Below are 16,469 nucleotides of genomic sequence, written 5' to 3'. Positions count from 1 at the left end.
GGCTGTTTTGGTATGTGGATGTCTTGGAGGTAGATATGTACCCATTAACGCGATCGTTTATATAAAATAGGAGCGTGTGATACCTTTTCTTTTGGCAATATAACGGTTAGACATCTTACATTTTACTGAACTGCTCCCGATGTTTGCGTGTACATCTATGCATGGGATATTTGCGTGATCGATATACTGAGGTTTATATGCCAAATTTATTGGGTATGGTGCTTAGCTTATATGGGGTTTTGATGACAAATCTCATAGTTTCTGGTATATGAATAGTTGCAGGATTGACAATGAGCGAAATTGGTTATAGGTCGAAATTGGTTTAAGAGATAGAGTTGGGCATTGAGCTATGCAGCTTAGCTATTGGGCAGAGACACCTTTTGAGATATTCGATTTTGTTGTCTTACAGTCTTTTTTAACAGGACGCATCAGGATCCCTGGATGTACAGTTACCACATTTAAGGACGCCGCTAAAGACAGACACCCTTTGTGGGTTGGAAATATCACCACAAATTGAGTAGGTATCCGGTCTTGACGTGCACCTAGAATGTTTTAGAGTGCAAATGTGTCAGAAGGTACCGCAATTTCCACAGAAACAGAATTGACGACTACTCACAATGCCCCTGCATCAGTACAGTCACCCAGACTAGGTAACGGCACTATCACGGGGGAAAGGGGAAGTGGAAGAGAAGAGACTGCCTCAGGAAGGTGTATGGCCTCAAGGTGGTGTTGCTGTCTTCTCTATTGAGTCTTTTGTAGTGTGTGATTCTTCACTGGCAATTCTTGACGAGGTACACCTAATGCACAGAGGTGAGAAAGGGTTACAATGACTTCCTACTGACATTTATCTTCCTCTACTCCTACATTGTACTCCTGCAGGCTTGCTACTCTTCTATGTAATGATGTATTCTTTGCTAATCTTTTAGGGTATTACAGTCTTAATAATACTTTCTGGATAAAAATCACTGTTCCAACGTTTTACCCTGAACAAAATATGTACATATAGTAGCAGAACAACTGTCTCTCTCTCTGACGCTGTAGCGTCGAATGTCACGATTGTTTCACACCAGCGTAGATAGATTCCACAACTTCAGTTGGAAAAGATGCGCGAAAAGGCACAGGGAAAGGGAAAATAGGGCGGAAAGGAAAAGGAGAGGACGCCAAGGGGAGGAAAGGAAACTGGTGTACAGCGCTTGCACTCGCTTACTGGCTTTCGTCGTTGATGCAGATTTGGCTTCTTGAAGTTCTCCGGAAGGTCTAAACTCAGCCACTCTGGAAACTGCTTCCTCAGGTGTAGGACAAACGAATATCGCAGGTTCTAGACGGAACCGCAACTGAACCAGTCTGATTCTAGGATAGCTGATAACCGCATAAAACTTGACTGACTGCTAGCGGTACATTCAGCTCGGTGACTAAACTCCGAAAATATCTCTCCACAAGTTCAAGGTCCGCCTTCCTCAAGGTAAGGGGAGCAGACGGAAAACACTAGCTTCTCTCAGAACAACTCGATTGAAGTGCGCAGATTGCCGTGCGCTCAACCGTCTTGTGACGTCTTATCAAAGATGCACAGCAAATCACGGAAAGAGCAGCGGCCATTTTGAAAGGTCTAACTGCACCCAGGAACTCTATATGTTCCGATACAAATTCACCATCTGAGGCTTCACAAGAATTCGTTGCTTCTTAGATTTTTGCAATTTATGGTGCACTACAGACACCACGTGAGTTTGATTCCTGACAGTACCCCCTATCAAAGGCCGATTCATCGGCCCAGGTTTGAAAGGGTATCGACTGTGAAATCTCCTCAAAAGTCGAGGAGCATGGATATTCGTAGCTAACTCCCAGGATCTATCCTCTGGACCATAACCTTTCCAATCCACTAAGTAGTAAAGCCCTACTCTAGTTCTTTTAGAATCTAATATATCTTTGACCTCATATTCAGGATGTCCATCTACCACTAGGGGCGCCGGAGGCTTCACTATTCTAGTGTTTGGAGTGCATTTTTTAATTAAAGAGACATGGAAAACTGGATGAATACCTGTATGAGAGGGCAATTTTAATTTTACGGTGACAGGACCCAGTAACTATTCAATCAGGTAAGGTCCCACAAAACGTGGTTGGAATTTCCGATTACCCTTGAGATGGAGGTTACGTGTAGATAACCACACCAAATCGCCCACCCTGTATTCTGGTGCCATATTTTTATGTTTGTCTGCCTGTTTCTTATAACTCGCTTTAGCCTTGACCAAATTGGATTCTGCCGATTTGCGAGTATTAAGAAGATCTTTCATGAGGTCTTTAACTGCGGGAACACCCATGTCTCCCTGTCCCATGAAAGGGTTTGGATGTCTACCATAGTTTAGGAAAAAAGGAGGAAACCCCGTAGACACATTTTTAGCATTATTGCATGTAAACTTTGCCATCCATAATAAATCAGACCATTCACACTCCTGATCCAGAAGGAACATTCTAAGATATTGCTCCAACTCCTGGTTGACTCTTTCGGTCTGCCCGTCTGTTTCAGGATGATAACTGGTCGAGAATCTGGTCTCTACTCCCAACCCTTGCATGAAGGCTCTCCAAAAATGAGACACAAACTGAGACCCTCTATCTGAAATCAGAACTTTTGGGACTCCATGTATCTTGACAATGTGCTCACTGAAATGTTTTGCTAACTCCTTAGCGGTAGGAACCCCTCTTAAAGGTATGAAATGGCTCATCTTAGTGAAGGTGTCAACAAAAACTAACACAGTGTTATATCCATGGCTTGAAGGCAGATCCACTATTAGATCCATAGTGATTGTGTGCCAAGGTTGGGACGGAGTGGGTAAGGGTTGCAAAAGTCCTGATGGGGCTTGTCTCATGGCTTTCCCTTGGGCACAGGTTTGACAAGTTGCCACATATTGTATGACACTGGACCGAATCTCTGGCCACCAAAAATATCGTTGAATGAGTTCGAGAGTTTTTAGAACGCCTTTATGTCCTGCCAAAGGTTGATCATGGCATACTTGCATTGCTTTGCGTTGAAGTTCTGTAGTTGGTAAATACAGGGCACCTTTGACATAAGGTAACTGTTCGAAGATTTTCCTTTCTGGATCCTGTTGAACCCAGTTCTGTATCTCTTCTGGCGTCAATTTTTTCCTTACTTCTTCTTTGAAATCAACCAAATCAAGAGTACAGATGATCTTGGCTTCTGGGATGATAATTTCTTGAGTTCTTGAAGGCTCTTGACCTTCTGTCTGAATTCGAGACAAGGCATCTGCCTTCCAGTTCTTATTTCCTGGGCGATAGGTAATCACAAAATCGAAGTCTGCAAAGTAGAGAGACCATCTTAAGAGACGAGGGGTCATGGTTTTAGCAGATTTCAAAAATTGTAGATTCTTGTGATCTGAGTAGACTGTAACGGTATGAAGAGCTCCCAGCAAATAATGCCGCCACTCTTCAAAGGCATCTTTAACCACCAGCAATTCCTTTTCTGCAATTGTATAATTGATCTCTGCGGGCGTAAGCTTCCTTGAACGAAAAGCCACTGGATGAAGTTGTCCGGTTGTCTTGTGGTGTTGAGACAACACTCCCCCAATGGCTAAATCTGAAGCATCCGCTTCCACAAAGAAGGGTTCTGCAGGATCCGCATGCATCAAAATGGGAGCAGTAGTAAAACTCTTCTTGAGAAACTCAAAAGCCATCTCAGCATCCTTAGTCCACTGAAATTTTTGACCTTTCTTTAAGAGTCTGGTGATAGGAATAATTCTCTGTGAGAATCCTTGAATGAAACGGCGATAAAAATTAGCAAATCCCAAAAATCGCTGTATCTCCTTAACATTTCTTGGAGAGGGCCAATTAATAACTGATTGAATCTTCTTTGGATCCATGGTCACTCCTGCCGAAGAAAGGACAAATCCGAGAAACTCAACTGTTCGCACACTGAAAGCACATTTTTCCAGTTTCACATACAATTGATGAAGACGCAGTCTTTCCAAAACCATCTTTACATGTGTAGCATGTTCTTGAGAAATCTTAGAGAAGATCAAGATATCGTCCAAATATACAATTGCTATCTTGTCAATCAAATCTCCCATGATATCATTGATGAAATGTTGAAAAGCGGCTGGGGCATTACACAGACCAAACGGCATGATTTGATATTCAAATAGCCCATATTTAGTTCGAAATGCCGTTTTACACTCATGGCTTTCTTTTACACGAATAAGATGGTAAGCCCCTCTCAAATCTAATTTCGTGAAAATTTGAGCTTCCTTCACTTGATCAAGGAGGACGGAAATCAAAGGTAACGGATAACGATTCTTGATGGTCACTCGATTGAGGGCGCGATAGTCAATGCAGGTCCTAAGAGATCCTTCCTTCTTGGGGATGAAGAATAAAGGAGAGGATACTGGGGACTGTGAAGGTCTAATAAATCCATTAGCCAAATATTGATCCAAATACTCCTTGAGGTAACGGTTTTCGCCTTCAGTTAGGGCATAGATTCTTGAACAAGGAAGAACCGCCCCCGGTTCTAATTCAATGGTACAATCGTATGGGCGATGCGGAGGTAATTTTTCCGCTTCTTTTTCACAAAATACTTCTTTAAACTCTTGATACTCAGAGGGAATTTCTGTAGTATTGATGACACAAATTGATTCTCCTCCGCAAGATAACAAAGATGCTTGTGAAAGTTCAATATTTTCCTCTGGATCATGGTAACAATATTCTAAACAATATTGGGAACTCATGAGTACTGTTCGGTTTTCCCAATCTATAGTGGGATTGTGGGTGGTGAGCCATGGAAGTCCCAAAATCATTTGAAATTGAGGCGCATCTATAAGATTGAACTGAATAATTTCACTATGGCCGTCTGCTTGAATCAACTTCAAAGGTTCCGTGTGTTGAGTGATGGGCCCAGATGAGAGATTAGTTCCATCTACTGCCCGAACTAATTCACTTCTCTCTTTACAGATGCCTTTTATTCCCATTCTTAGTGCATATTTTATGTCACAGAAGTTTCCTGTGGCTCCGGAGTCTAGCATAATAGCTACTCCAGCAGCTTCTTGCTCCCGAAACTGAATAGTCATATGCAAGATCAAATGAGGGGTCATGGTTTGTAAAGTATTCATCACATAATGGGAATTCGGAGCCATCTTATCTTCTGACACCATTAGAGTGCTCCCGTCTACTGATGGTGTTGCTCGTTTCCCTTCACCAAGGACTTAGGCTTTTTTGGACATTCTTTCACAAAATGTCCCGAAGTTCCACAGTACATACATATTCTTTTCAGTCTTCTTTGTTCCTTCTCTTCTTTACTCAAGGGGCCTCCTACCATTCCAATTTGCATTGGTTCCACATCAGAAGGAGACACCTTACTGGTCTCTTGTCGACTTCGATCAAATCTGGGAGGTAGGAAACGAAATTCTTTTCTTTTTTCACCTCTCCGTTCTGTCCAACGAAAATCTATTTCTAAAACCAGATCCACTAAAGCTGATAATTCAGTAGGTCGATTAGGAATTTGTGCTAATGTATCCTTTATTTCTTCTCGCAATCCTCTATAGAAGAGAGCCGCTCTTTTCCTTCTGGCCAGTCTGTTTCCACAACCAACTTATTAAACTGGGTTAAATAAGTTACCTAATCCTTGCTTCCTTGACGAAGTTCTAGAAGTTCATTGTCAGTGCTGTCGAAAATCCTCAAAAATTCGGCCTTGAAACGTTCCAGGTCATTCAAAAATGGGTGGTCTCTGGACACCAATGGCATTGCCCAGTTAGCCGCATCCCCACTCAAATAAGAGAGAATAAAAGCGACCTTGGATTGTGCGTCAGGGAATAACGCAGGTCGACACATGAAATGAAGGGAACACTGTGTCAAAAATAGTTGCGCTTTCTGTGCATCCCCAGAATACCTTTCAGGCGGAGCTAATGGAATTAAAGGGGAAACAGAATGGACTACTTGCGCGACTGTTCTAGGGTTGGGCTCTGAAGACAAATTGGGGGAAGAGGTCTGAGCTATAGGAGTGGCTCCTGCTACTAACCCATTTACTCTCTGTGTTAGCGAAACCGTTTCCTCCCTTACCGCTCCTAATTCCCTTTGGATAGCCTCTAACATCTCCCCTAAGGATTTTAAACTAAAACCTTCCGCCATTCTGCCTGGGTGGAAATAAACTCGTGGGCACTTCAATCTGTCAGAAGGTACCGCAATTTCCACAGAAACAGAATTGACGACTACTCCCAATGCCCCTGCATCAGTACAGTCACCCAGACTAGGTAACGGCACTATCACGGGGGAAAGGGGAAGTGGAAGAGAAGAGACTGCCTCAGGAAGGTGTATGGCCTCAAGGTGGTGTTACTGCCTTCTCTGTTGAGTCTTTTGTAGTGTGTGATTCTTCACTGGCAATTCTTGACGAGGTACACCTAATGCACAGAGGTGAGAAAGGGTTACAATGACATCCTACTCTTCTCTTCTTCCTACTGACATTTATCTTCCTCTACTCCTACCTTGTACTCCTGCAGGCTTGCTACTCTTCTATGTAATGATGTATTCTTTTCTAATCTTTTAGGGTATTACAGTCTTAATAATACTTTTTGGATAAAAATCACTGTTCCAACGTTTTACCCTGAACAAAATATGTACATATAGTAGCAGAACAACTGTCTCTCTCTCTGACGCTGTAGCGTCGAATGTCACGATTGTTTCACACCAGCGTAGATAGATTCCACAACTTCAGTTGGAAAAGATGCGCGCAAAAAGGCACAGGGAAAGGGAAAATAGGGCGGAAAGGAAAAGGAGAGGACGCCAAGGGGAGGAAAGGAAACTGGTGTACAGCGCTTGCACTCGCTTACTGGCTTTCGTCGTTGATGCAGATTTGGCTTCTTGAAGTTCTCCGGAAGGTCTAAACTCAGCCACTCTGGAAACTGCTTCCTCAGGTGTAGGACAAACGAATATCTCAGGTTCTAGACGGAACCGCAACTGAACCAGTCCGATTCTAGGATAGCTGATAACCGCATAAAACTTGACGCTGACTGCTAGCGGTACATTCAGCTCGGTGACTAAACTCCGAAAATATCTCTCCACAAGTTCAAGGTCCGCCTTCCTCAAGGTAAGGGGAGCAGACGGAAAACACTAGCTTCTCTCAAAACAACTCGATTGAAGTGCGCAGATTGCCGCGCGCTCAACCGTCTTGTGACGTCTTATCAAAGATGCACAGCAAATCACGGAAAGAGCAGCGGCCATTTTGAAAGGTCTAACTGCACACAGGAACACTATATGGCCCGATACAAATTCACCATCTGAGGCTTCACAAGAATTCGTTGCTTCTTAGATTTTTGCAATTTATGGTGCACTACAGACACCACGTGAGTTTGATTCCTGACAAAATGGTAGGCAGACCTAATGCTTATCTGCGATTTATACTTCTTTGTTCACAGAGTTTACCACAGAAAAGAAATAGGTATTTATGGCCCTTTCATACTTCACGGGCTATATAGGGTTCACACACAAGACCTTCCATCGCTTTCAGTGGAGAGGGTGTGTTAACCTCACCTGTTCTGACTATATGATTGGATTCACGCTTCAGGCTTCTTGAGACCCACCTTATTGATATTCTGTGAATCACTCACACAGAGATCTTAATACGCGTCGGCACTTTCCTATCTCCAGTGATCTTTCTTTCTTCCATCTTCCTTTGGTTTATTATATTTCTATCACTATAATTGTACTATCATTGTGTACAAATTGTCATTATGTGTTTTTAATGGGACTTTCTTCTGGTTATAAGAGGTTTCCCATCTTGTGCATGCCATTTGGTTTTCATTTTGAGCGAACTCTCACAAATGGAGATGTTTTGACTATATTTACTCCTGTTCTGTAAGGTAGTACATTGTTTTTTTTTATATGTTTCACCTATACAGTCTTGAAAAAGTCGCGGGATAACTCCCCCTGTATGCAACGAAACACGTGTCGGCTGCCTGAAGATCTACAAAATAAAGGACAAAAGAAGAAAACAATCTTGTTTACTATGTACATAATGTGCTGATATTTTTGCACTGCGAAACCCATACGTTTTACACATATTTAATGTGTTCTCGGGAGTGTTATTGCAGGTTGTAGATCAGCAAGACTCGACCTCCTTACCGAAAGAGAAGTGCTAAATGTGTACCCGTTGCTTAGTTATAACTCACTGATACATGCCAGGCCCAAACCAGAGACTCAGTGCATGTTTTAATAAAAGGATTTGAAACCAATAGAGACCAGAATGTCAAATTATACAACTAGAAGAGTGAACTGACAGAAGTAGACACCTGCATTTTATTTCTAAAATATAGTTCTTGCTCAAATGCATGCAGACAATTATAAATTAAGCCTAAGTATTAGGGAGGAATTACAAAGCTGAGTACGGGTGAAATATTTTGCGAGGTACTGAATGACACTTAGTTATCTGAAAGAAGCTTCAAGGTATTTAGAAAGTGAAATAAGCAGAGCGCTGGAGATATTGACATTTTCTAAGGGCAGAAATGTTTCAGATTTGAATTTAAAATAGGATTTGTATGGATCGTATTGTTACTTTTTCAGCCCTGGAGGTGGAATGTGCTCGTCTTGAGAGCAGTGCTGTTGATGGATAAAGGAGTGTAGTGTAAATCAGTAACATTAAGCCTATTGCAAGTAGGGCATTTGAGACAGAAAAGCAGTGATGGGTTCTGCCATTGTAAACCTTCTTTGCATGTTTTCTGTAGGTGATGGAAATTAGACACGGCAGTTAAAAGAATAAAATTCTGTGAAGGTTTTCATCATGTTTTCTCTAAACCATTCCTTTCCATGTTGTTGTTCCATGTATTCAAGTGTTCCCAATGTATGAAATGTGTGTAGTCCATGATAGTTTTCCATGCGTTTTAAAATAGTTGCCTTATTGCTCTGTCTGATTTACAGTGCTACTTATTTTTTATGGTGTTTTAACTTTTATTTATATTTATCTCTCAGTGAAACAATGTTGAAGCCAGTGCTCTTTCATGTAGGGAGATGTAGCTACTGCCCAAAGTGGACGAAGTGAAAAGAAAAAATAAATGTTCAAGCAGCAACGTTAGCTTAACATATGACATCTCCCCATAGCTTCTTGTACCACCCAGAAAATCAGCTTGGATGCATTTCAAAGAAAATAAAAACATAGGGGCATATTATCAAGAAACGGCGTTAAAAGTATCGCCGCTTTAGCGGCAGAAAACTGCCACTTAAGCGGCGATAATGGGCTTGATAATATGTCCTTGAGAATTCCAATAGAAGCCCATGTTCTGGTGTGAACATGGGCTTCTATTGGAATTCTAACGGGCATATTATCAAGCCCAATATCGCCGCTTTAGCGGCAGTTTTCTGCCGCTAAAGCGGCAATAATTTTAACGCCGTGCTTGATAAAATGCCCCATAGTTCTTACCAAAATGTTGCTTTTTTAAACAACAATTGAAGCATTAAACAAAAGGAAGGATGGCAAATCTGAGTAAACAGATGAGGAAATGGGAAGCGTGACATGAATATAGATTTCTTGCATTAAGTATTATGAACCCTTGGAAAATGTATGGTTGCTATAAATAGCAAAAACCCTTGCCTCTGCCCACGAGCAGCTGGTTTCATGTCTGCTTTAACCCCTCAATGCACATTTACTTCAGTCTGCTTCATAGGAAAAGCTTTAAATCCAGCTTCTCATATTCTAGCAACACAGCATCCGGAAGTGCCTCACCGGTGCTGTGCAGTAGGGCCCTTCCTTTTGCCACTACCCTTTTATTGTTATTTGAGGCTTTGTCTCATTAGTAAAGTTATCCTTGACATCATTTAATCATTGGTGTGCCAGTAATGGTTTGTATGGCTGTCCTGCAAGTTATGAACTGTGGTCCTAATCACAACTTTCGAATTTCTGTGTTTTATTAATTTTACTTTGTAATCAGAACTCCACTTTAACTGAGGTTTTTAAGTGAATTTTTAAGATTTTTAAAACATAAATTAATATGTTACTATCGAGCAATCTACCTATTTGGTAAACTACCACAAGGAATCATTGCCTGGTCTCCTTTTTAATTTCAATTTCTCCCAAATTGAGGTACTTCTTATTACATTCTTTTCTGACTTCTCTTTGGTGTCTCGATGGCTCTTGTCTCTAGCTCCTGTGGGCGTCAGTCCTCCTCGATCACCATTTGCAAAATCTCAGATGTCTCTGCACATATGTGTTAACTGAATACCAAGGAACGTATCAGTTAACTTGTTTCTTTTGTGCTTTCCATTCATTTATTTTAAAAAGGGACTAGCCTCTTCTATCTTGTTCAGATATTCGCATTAAAGTTCAAGCTCCTGTTCATGCCAGACTATATGAAGGTAATTCGATTCTCTATGGCATCCTTTCTTTTTTATCTTTCCCCTTACTAGGCCATGCTTCATTGTGCAGCCTGACCTGCTCTTGGGATCTTGAATGTCAATCTAATTGTAACTGTTTCTTCTCTCTTCACTGGCTTCCTCTTCACCTCTGGCTCTCTCTTAAAATGTTCTGCTTGGCTTACTTTGCACTTGTTCATTCTTCTTATTCAGCATGTAAATTGTGATGCATTCTTGGTCGGTTCCAGAGTGATAAGGACCATCAAAAATGTTCTTGTGATAATATCTGCACTGGTTTTTACTGCAGGCTCATTCCGAATATGGAACCGTTTTTCAATGTATCATTATTCTCCCTCTCAGTCTTCTACTTTAAAAAGAAAATCCCAGATAGCCTTTATATTCAAGCTAGCATATCTTGAGTTCTTCAAATTCAGCAATCTTTTTTACAATTAGTCAGATATTTTTTCCTTCTTCCTCAATTTTATTTTTCGATTTTGTTCCTGCTTAGGTTTGACTATTTTTTGTATTTGCAGATTGATGTAACTGACTGTGGTACAGTGACCATTTACGTCTGGTTTTGGGGTCAAGCTTCATACATTTCAAAAACAAATAAGATGGCCTTGATAGTGGACAGTTCCTGCAAGGCTGATGTTTTGAATATGGGCAAGACTAAGGGGCTGAATATGAGTTTGACGGTCCACAGACCACCAAACACATGGTGGTACAGCAGTGACTGTGCAACTACGGCCGCCACAGTAGAACTTTGGTGGTCGGACTAGCATGAGACTGTCGCAACCACCAGGGATCCACGATCTTGGTTGTAGCATGGCGGTCTGGGGCAGCAAAATGGTTGCATATTATGATGTTCTAGACCGCCACACTTTTAATGGTGTTGAGCCCTCCATGAAATGTGTGGCAGTCAGGAAAGCAAGGGGGCTCTACATGGACCCCTGGTGCCCATGTGCATGGGGGTACATGCCAGGGGGCATCTGTTGTCCCTGTCCCTGCATGGTCCATACTGTGCAGTAACAGGCTTTGGCACTCCCTCAGCTCTTTAGTTCTAAGGCTCACATATGGGCCTTAGAACTGCCAAAGCACCACCCGCCCGACCACAAAAAAACTCGTAATCTGGCAGGTGGGCGGCAGTCGACTTTGGTGGTGTGGAAGCAGGGCATAGGTGTGGGTCGGCCCACTCCCACACCATCAAAGTCGTAATTTGACCCTAAGGTTGAAGCAGAGCTGAGGCTCTCAGGCCTGAAGCAGGCCTGGGGTAGAAAGAATACTGGAGCAGAGCGGGGGCTACCAGAATCAGAGCAGAGCTGGAATAAGGCAAGGACAGGTACAGAGATGCAGCTGGATGAGGGATGGAGAATGACTAACACTGGAATCAGAGCTGGAACGGACAGGTCTGGAGCACAGCTGGACTATGATTCAGTGTTGAATAGAACTTGAGCTGCTGGGCCAAGAGCAGAGCTGGAGTGAAATCAGATCTGAAGCAGAGCTGGAGCTGAAACTGGCATCCCTGGAGCTGAGCTATAGCTAGCAATAATGGAACGTGACTGGAGTATGCAAAGATGGAACAAACAAGAACTGGAGCACATAGGGCTGGAGCAAGCAGTGATTGATTCATAGGGGGAGCTGAATGAGGAGTGAAGAATGCAACAGCAGGAGCAAACACTTATAATGAACTGGTACTCTGATCAGAGTCTCTTTATATATCGTTCAGACAGGGACCACGTTGCAGGAAAGGACTGATCCCAGAAATAAACACACTGGAATTGTGTTGAAGTTTGTTGGCCATCTTGAAGTACAGACTGTGCTTGCAGGCCATATTAGGATAAATAATGGAGGGTTAAAATTGAATTTCCTGCTTACACCCATCATCTTTGCTAGTCTAGAACCATAACAGTTGTGTTAGGAAATATAGGGAATCTAGTCTGGGTCTTCAGTTTAGGTACTGAGTCCTGTTACATTCTACCTTAAAATGCCAAGGACTGGACATTTAATTATCATCCATGCAAAAAGAGGAATTATTCATTAGGTGAATAATAGTCCACCACAAGTAATAAAGTCACTAACCTGTTAGGTCCAGGTAAATGTTTTATCAATATAAACGTGAATAAACCCATACCCATAAAGGAACCTATGTTCATGGTGAATAGCCAAAAGTAGGTAGTTTACTCAAGAGTAAATTTAATTTCAGTAAATCAATCAATCAATCATGTAACTTGTAAAGCGCACTACATACCCGGGCGGGTTTCAAGGTGCTGGGGGGGTGGGTGGGGGGGGAAGCTATTAGTGGTCTAAGAGCCAGGTCTTGAGTTGTCTCCTGAAGGTCAGCTGGTCTTCGGTTTGACGTAGGTGGAGGGGGAGGGTGTTCCAGGTCTTGGCAGCGCGATGGGAGAAGGATCTGCCTCCGGAAGTAGTTTTCCGGATGCGTGGGACCATGGCCAGGACGTGGTCAGCGGAGCGGAGTTTTCTTTTGGGTACATAGAAGGAGAGTCGGCTGTTGAGATAGGCTGGGCCAGTTTTGAGAAGTGCCTTGTGTGCGTGGATCAGGAGCTTGAAGGAGATTCTTTTGTCGACGGGGGAGCCAGTACAGGTTCTTCAGGTGGGGGGTGATGTGGTCGCGGCGCGGGACGTCGAGGATCAGGCGTGCAGAGGCATTCTGGATTCTCTGTAGTCTGCTGATGAGCTTGGACGAGGTTCCGGCGTAGAGGGCGTTTCGGTAGTCGAGCCTGCTGCTGACCAGGGCCTGGGTGACTGTTTTCCTTGTGTTTGTCGCTATAAATCTGAAGATCTTGCGGAGCATTCGGAGGGTGTTGAAACAGGTGGAGGAGACTGCGTTGACTTGTTTGGTCATGGAGAGTTTCGAGTCGAGGATGACTCCTAGGTTGCGTGTGTGGTCGGTGGGGAATGGGGGGGGGCCCAGTGAAGTGGGCCACCAAGAGTCATCCCAAGCGGAGGGGTTGGACCCGAGAATGAGGATTTCTGTTTTGTCAGTGTCTAAAGTTGTAGATTTATCTTTGTGAATAAGCCCTTGTGAATTTATTTAGACGGTAAGGCAAGCATTTTCACAATATTACTGTGCAGAGTCTATGCACATTCATGATGAGCTGTTTGCATTGAATATAAAGATGTTTCTATATCTTATTAGTTGAGGTGCTACTCCAAAGGACCTTAGACCGTTCCAGCCAGATTAAAACCACAGTATCGATTAGATGAGTGGGCCAAAACGCTGATGTTTCCCGCTCTGGACTCGATATGGGTCTTATACTGGAACAGAACCAGTTCCTTTGCAATCCTCCTTTCTTTAAAGCTAATTTTGTGCAGCTAGACTAGTTCTATTCCTATGTGTTCAAAATTACTCCTTTACATTGCATATGCACTGTTACATCGTCACAAAACCTTCGTGTAGCACTCTAAATGCCTTATGTTCAAATATTTCTTCAACAGTTTGAAATGTATGCATAAACTAAGATTTTACGTGTTTTGTTTTTCCTAGATGTGTTATATCATTTTTGTTAAATCAAGTATTGCTGTGAACATTACAAACTCCGGAAGGACACAGCCACATTTTTAGATGCTGGCAACATCACACTTTCTAAAGTTTACTAAACTAATCTGTATAACACATTTTTATTTCTGTTTACCTGAACTTCCAGAACTCGAGGAATGAAGAAATGCCCATGTGTTTTAATGTATGAACATTTTAACAGCACTAATATTTTGATTGGGTGAGTGAACAGTTCCTTTTTCAGGAACATGTTGTGATTTTGTTTATGATTAGACACCATGCCTGTTATACTAATCCATACTTTTGCATTTTAAATACTTATGTCACAAAATTTCAGTTTTAGGATATTGTATATATAGCAGAGGCTTTGAAGGGCTATTTGAGTAAGCACTTATTCTACCTGCACAGCATTGGGCAGTGCAGGAAAGAACAAGTCTAATAATAAAACGATGATGCTAAGAAAAGGAATGGCAGGTCTCTGCAAAGATTTATTAAGTGTCAGACTTTCAACCTGGAGGCAAACATTGGATGCCAAACAGTGGCAGATTACTGATTTTTTATATTTATAATTAGTGTAGCTAGAATCTTAAAAACTGCTACTTGTACTAATATAATTTTCTGAAACTTGACAGAATTGGAAGCGTTACATTTTTAAGTTAAAGTATCTTGCATTAAATCATATTTTTTAACATATAGAATCATTTTTCACATAATAGCTAATCTTGATTTTCGATAGTATTTTTACTATGAATGAAAAGCTAAGGAATGTGGCAACAAGTTCCTCTTCTGCACACAGGTTTAAATATGGGGTTGTGTACATTGCAAATTACTTGTATTATTGGTCTACTGTATCTCGAAACCACGGTTTTCTGCATTTGCGTGCAGTAAAAATGTATCATTCTATATATTTTGGGGCATATTCACAAGCTCCTACCGCCACCACAACGTCACTTTCAGTGATGTTGTGGTGGCGATAGCGGCCTCGCCTTATTCACAAGGCAGCGCTAAGCCACTTAACGTGGCTTAATGCTGCCTTGTGAATAAGGCCCCCTTTCACGCTGTGTTTAGCATGAAAGGGGCATGTAGTGGGTGTTGTGGTGGGCGTTCCACCGCAACACCCATTGAATTTGACACTGCCCCTATTCACAAGGGCAGAGTAAATAGGAGGAAGCGACCTACTTCCATGTAGCTAGAGAGCTACTAGTACCTTCCGAGCTACTCCTTGAGAAGCCTGTGCTAGAGTGTTGGACATTGTGAATACATAAGTGCCACGTGTGTTTGAACATGAACTGTACATATACTAGTTTGTTCAGTACATTACATTTTTAAGTATTTTCAAACCAAAAGCAATGTTATTGTATATGAGCGTGGTTTCGCAGCAAGTTTTCATTCACCCCGCTTCCAGAAAAACAGATGGCTTCCGAGCCCTTACAAAATATGTTTATTTTGCAAAAACATAACAGATGTGCCCCAACATATCAAAGGCTAATTGTGCGTGTGTCAGGCTCGGTAAGGATATGAACCAGGCAATGCCTGTTTCCGTATCTGTGCTTGTGCCTGAAGCTCTTAACTGCAGGACATAGCTGCATGCCATTTTCCTGGCAGATAACAGCTCAGCAGACCATGTCATTGCATAATTAGCGTATTTAAATTAGTTATTTTCACTTACTGCCTCAGGACATCTTAAAGTGCGCACTGCTTTAAAATTAGGATGTTATATTTACCAGTGATCCAGCAACAAGCACAGCGGAAATCCAGCTCTGGAGTTACATTATATCAAAGTCAGTTAATAATAATTGTCTACACCAAGATACATAATTTATCATTTCCAACCAAGCCTGAAAAACAGTAACTACATTTTAACATATGAAGTATTTAATAATAGAGTTAGGTTGAATAGAAACAGACAGGTCATAGAACTAGGACTTGTAATAACTTTAACATCTGTAATTCTATAATATACAACAGTGGTTTATGACAATGTTTTAAACACTGTTTCATCATAGCTCAACTGAGTGCTAATGTTAGCCTTTCCCAGGAAAATAGTTTACCATGCATTTTGAACATATTTAGCAATCTATGCAACCTGGCTCTTCGACTAAACTGCAGATTCACTCAGCGCCTTGAGACCCTAACTGTGAGTAGTCGCACTTTATAAGAATCCTGATTGATTGATTGATTGCAACCTTTTCTTGCTATCATCTCCTCGATGATTGCATGGAAGTAGGGCTGGAGTCGGAGTCGGAGTCAGGCTTGGGCGAAATTAAGAAGCTGGAAGTAAGAAAAGGCAATATACTTAAAGCAAATAGATACACCCTCCGGACGAGAGTCATTTGCGCTTCAAGCATTGACAAGCCTGGTTATCCCTCCCTCACCCTCCAGTTATATCTGAAGTGATACGGAGGGGTACAATGGATAGAGGAGTTATAGAGGGGGGGTTGAGATTAAGAGTAAAGAGACAGACAACAGTAAGGGAGGTGTGAAAGGCAAAAAGAGCTCCGCCTCAAGGGTTAAAATCACCCCCTCTCTTAAAATATTTTACAAGGTCATGTCTTCTTCAAGCACGAGTACTACCGCTTCCGTACCCTCTGCTCTTACCACCTTAGTCAGTGCTCGC

General features: G+C 42.0%; 1 protein-coding gene across 3 annotated transcripts in view; it reads left to right on the top strand.

Annotated features, from left to right (window-relative positions):
• LRRN3 (leucine rich repeat neuronal 3) overlaps nucleotides 1–16,469 on the top strand; it is a 325,597-nt gene that overhangs the window by 30,627 nt on the left and 278,501 nt on the right. Inside the window, exon 2 of one of the 3 annotated variants that reach the window (XM_085653192.1) lies at nucleotides 14,001–14,072. The exons of the other annotated variants lie outside the window; for them this stretch is intronic. The gene's annotated coding sequence lies outside the window, so the exon portion shown is untranslated. The remainder of the gene's footprint in view (nucleotides 1–14,000; nucleotides 14,073–16,469) is intronic. 3 annotated transcript variants of the gene reach the window in all.

Source organism: Triturus cristatus, chromosome 4_1, assembly GCF_964204655.1.
Source record: "Triturus cristatus chromosome 4_1, aTriCri1.1, whole genome shotgun sequence".
In the NCBI taxonomy this organism is placed as follows: Eukaryota; Metazoa; Chordata; class Amphibia; order Caudata; family Salamandridae; genus Triturus; species Triturus cristatus.
Note: the sequence above shows the minus strand (reverse complement) of the source record. Positions and strands in the feature narration are given on the sequence as shown.